The following is a 4454-nucleotide window of genomic DNA, read 5'->3' as shown; positions in this document are numbered from 1 at the left end:
ATTCTTTTATTGAAAATATTTTAGTGCTTGCCTGAAAATGCTAACAATCATCCAAACCTTCAGTGAGTTGTAATCTTTTTACTGATGGAGGGTCTTGCCTTGATGTTTATGGCTGCTGAATGATCAGGGTGGTGGCACGTAAAGAATGAGGTAGCTGTGGCAATTTCTTAAATCTAGAAAACAGTAAAGTTTGCCAAATTCATTGACCCTTTCTTTTATACCATTTCTCTACATCATGTGATTCTGGTTGATAACATTTTACCCACAGCAGTACTTCTTTTAAAATTAAAGTCTATGCTCTCAAACCCCACCACTGCTTTATCAAATATGTTTATGTAATATTATAAGTCCTTTGTTGTCATTTCAACAATGTTCACAGCATCTCCACCAGGAGTAGATTCTATTCCAAGAAACTGCTTTCTTTGCTTATACATAAAAAGCAATTCCTCATTTATTAAAAAGTTTTAACATGAGACTGCAGCAATTCTGTTACATCTTCTGGCTCCACTTCTAATTCTAGTTTTCTTGCTATTTCCACCAAATCTGCAGTTATTTGTTCCAGTGAAGTCTTGAACCCCTCAAAGTCATCCTTGGGGTTGGAATCAACTTATTCCAAACTCCAGTTAATGTTGATATTTTGACCTTCTCCCATGAAGTGCAAATGTTCTTAATGGCAGCGAGAATGATGAATCACTTCTAGAAGGTATAATTTACTTTTTCCCAGATTCATCAGAGGAGTCATTATCTCTGGCAACCATAGTCTTATGAAATGTATTTCTTAAATAACAGGACTTGAAAATCAATATTACTCTTTGATCTCTAGGCTGTAGGATGAATGCCACATTAGCAGGAAAGAAAACAACATCAATCTTCTTATACATCTCCATCAGAGCTCTTGTGTGACTAGATGCATTTTCAATGAGAAGTAATATTTTGAAAGGATTTTTTTTTCTGAGGTGGTCTTAACAGTAGGCCTAAAATATTCAATAAACCATGCTGTAGTGCTGTAAACAGATATGCTGTTATATGGACTTGGTTGTTCCATTTATAGAGAATAAGCAGAGTAGATTTAGCATAATTCTTAAGGGCACTAGAATTTTCAAAATGGAAAATGAGCATTGGCTTCAAATTAAAGTAATCAGCTGCATTATCCCCTAACAAACAAGTCAGGCTGTCCTTTGAAGTTTTAAAGCCAGGAAATGATTTCTCCTGTCTAGTTATATAAGTCCTAGGTGGCAGCTTCTTTCTGTACAGGGCTGTTTTGTCTACACTCAAAATCTGTTGAAAAGCTTGCCTTCTGCTAGCTTTTGAATTTGCTTGCTCTTGCTTCTCTAGTTCTTTTAATTGCGATGTTAGGGTGTCAATTTTAGATCTTTCCTGCTTTCTCTTGTAGGCTATAGTAGTGCTATAAATTTCCCTCTACACATTGCTTTAAATGTGTCCCAGAGATTCTCATACATTGTCTCTTTGTCCTCATTGGTTTCAAAGAACATCTTTATTTCTGCCTTAATTTTGTTATTTACCCAGTAGTCATTCAGGAGCAGGTTGTTCAGTTTCCATGTAGCTGTGCAGTTTTGAGTGAGCTTCTTAATCCTGAGTTCTAATTTGATTGCACTGTGGTCTGAGAGACTGTTTTTTATGATTTCCGTTCTTTTGCATTTGCTGAGGAGTGTTTTACTTCCAATTATGTGGTCAATTATACAAAAAGTGTGATGTGGTGCTGAGAAGAATGTATATTCTGCTGATTTTGGGTGGAGAGCTCTATAGATGTCTATTAGGTCCGCTTGGTCCAGAGCCGTGTTCAAGTCCTGAATATCATTGTTGAGTTTCTGTCTCATTGATCTGTCTCATATTGACAGGGGGGTGTTAAAGTCCCCTACTATTATTGTGTGGGATTCTAAGTCTTTTTGTAGATCTTAAGAACTTGCTTCATGAATCTGGGTACTCTTGTATTGGGTGCATATATATTTAGGATAGTTAGCTCTTCTTGCTGCATTGATCCCTTTATCATTATGTAATGCCCTTCTTTGTCTTTTTTGATCTTTGTTGGTTTAATGTTTGCTTTATCAGAGACTAGGATTGCAACTACTGCTTTTGTTTTTCTTTCCATTTGCTTGGTTAATATTCATCCATCCCTTTATTTTGAGCCTCTGTGTGTCTTTGCACATAAGATGGGTCTCCTGAATACTGCACACCAATGGGTCTTGACTTTTTATCCAATTTGCCAGTCTATATCTTTTAATTGGGGCATTTAGCCCATTTACATTTAAGGTTAATATTGTTATGTGTTAATTTGATCCTGTCATTATGATGCTAGCCGGTGATTTTGCACATCAGTTGATGCAGTTTCTTCATAGTGTTTATGGCCTTTATAATTTGGTGTGTTTTTGCTGTGGCTGGTACCGATTTTTCCTTTCCATATTTAGTGCTTCCTTTAGGAGCTCTTGTAAGGCAGGAGTGGTCGTGACAAAATCTCTCAGCATTTGTTTGTCTGTAAAGGATTTTATTTCTCCTTTGCTTATGAAGCTAGTTTGGCTGGGTATGAAATTCTGAGTGGAAAATTATTTTCTTTAAGAATGTTGAAGTTCAGCGGTGGTGTTGCCCCTGTCCAGGCCCTGAGTGGCCCTGAGCATGGGCAGTCCCTGGTGGCTGCCATAGCCGAGCTATCAGTGCTGGACTCCCACGGGCAGTGGGTGCCGTTTGGAGCTCTCCTCTGGGAGCGCCGCACCATGGTACTGTTTGTGCAGCATTTCCTGTTTTACATTTGCAAGGAATAAGTAGAGGCTCTGTGAAAAATCCTGAAGAGTTTCTTACAAGAAGCAAATGTCATCCTTATAGTGATTGAACAGTCATCCTACTATCCTATTGAGCCTTTTTGCAAACTGCCTGGATATTCTCATGAAATCTATTTCATCCTGAGAGGGAAATTTATAAAAGATTGGGAATGAAAAGAGGTGAAGAAATGGCCTCATCAGGACAGAGCCCCCACGTAAACTCTCAGGAAGCCTTTGGAGCTTGTGGTGGGCAGTGACTGGCCCTCTCTTTGATTTTCAAGGAGATCCAGCTCAGCAAGGTGGAACTCTCATTTTAGGTTCAGGTAACAACATCCATTTTATACACCATGAAAGGAATACGTTGGATCACAAACCTATCAACTGTTTTACAGCTTGTAGGAGTTTAACATGTGAACTTTACAAACAGACTTTCAGTTATCCATGTGTGAGTTAACATGGTATCTGCAACTTTCGACTGGACCTCCTGGAATGTGACCTTCAATGCTGGGGTGTAATATCCCTGTGCAGTGTCTAACCTGCTGTCCCTTTCCAGCCTTTGAGGATTTAGGAAAGCATAAAGAGGCCTTGAACCAGTTGAACTGCATGCTGAGAAGCATCAGTTGTCAAAAATGTGATAATACTTTCATTTTATAGCTTTTAAAATTTTATGCAAAATAACAAATATGAATATACAAAATATAACTTTAAAAAAGTATAAAATCATAAATATAATTTCAATAATTTTACATTATGGTATATTCAGTCAATGAAAGATTTTTTTGGGGAATTAATACAAATTCTGATGAAGAATATATAAAGGGAAGGGAGAGCAACACAAGACCATTGTATTCAGTGAAGAAAGCAAAATATTAAATTCTGTCAACAATATAACTGCATTTTTATATGTATATATTTGTATTTTTGTGTGCTTAGGAAAAAGACAGGAAATAAACACCAAAATGTTGCCAGTAGGTATCTCTGTGTTAAGATGATAGTGTTATTATTTTCTTTTCTGCATTTCCCAACTGTTCTATAATGAGCATGATTAATATTGTTGGGCCAGGAAAAGGTCTTTAAACATTATCTGACAATTTTATGCCTATAAAACCACCTTCTAAAGCGCAAATTATATAGGCTGCACTCCATATTTCTACCCTAATTGCTTTACTCACAGGAAGTGTGGCAATCCGAATATCTCACATATAGCCAGTGTCCACGGCACCTTCTCATTACACACTTGCTATCCATTTCACCAGGATTTTTGGGAATTGGGGGAGCTATGGAGAAAAAATTTGTTTTAGATATTTAAGATATGTATTTAAAACACGGTTAGTGTGCTTTTTGAAAGGGAACTGTAAGAATTTCATTTTATTTATTTATTTATTTTTCAGACAGAGTCTTGCTCTGTCTCTCAGGCTGGAGTGCAATGGTGCTATCTTAACTCACTGCAACTTCTGCCTCCTGGGTTCAAGTGATTCTCCTGCCTCAGCCTCCCAAGTAGCTGGGATTACAGGCACCTGCCACTACACCTGGCAACTTTTTGTATTTTTAGTAGAGACAGGGTTTCACCATGTTGGCCAGGCTGGTCTTGAGCTCCTGACCTCAGCCTCCCAAAGTGCTAGAATTACAGGCATGTGCCACCACACCTGGACAAGAATTGTTCAAATTTTTAAAAACTTT

At 37.6% G+C, this 4454-nt stretch overlaps 1 pseudogene; it reads left to right on the top strand.

The window, feature by feature from the left end:
* The first annotated feature begins 2576 nt into the window (after positions 1-2576).
* On the top strand, positions 2577-3223 carry LOC105529199 (annotated as a pseudogene).
* The last annotated feature ends 1231 nt before the right edge of the window (positions 3224-4454 follow it).

Source organism: Mandrillus leucophaeus, unplaced genomic scaffold (assembly GCF_000951045.1).
Source record: "Mandrillus leucophaeus isolate KB7577 unplaced genomic scaffold, Mleu.le_1.0 Scaffold753, whole genome shotgun sequence".
In the NCBI taxonomy this organism is placed as follows: domain Eukaryota; kingdom Metazoa; phylum Chordata; class Mammalia; order Primates; family Cercopithecidae; genus Mandrillus; species Mandrillus leucophaeus.
Note: the sequence above shows the minus strand (reverse complement) of the source record. Positions and strands in the feature narration are given on the sequence as shown.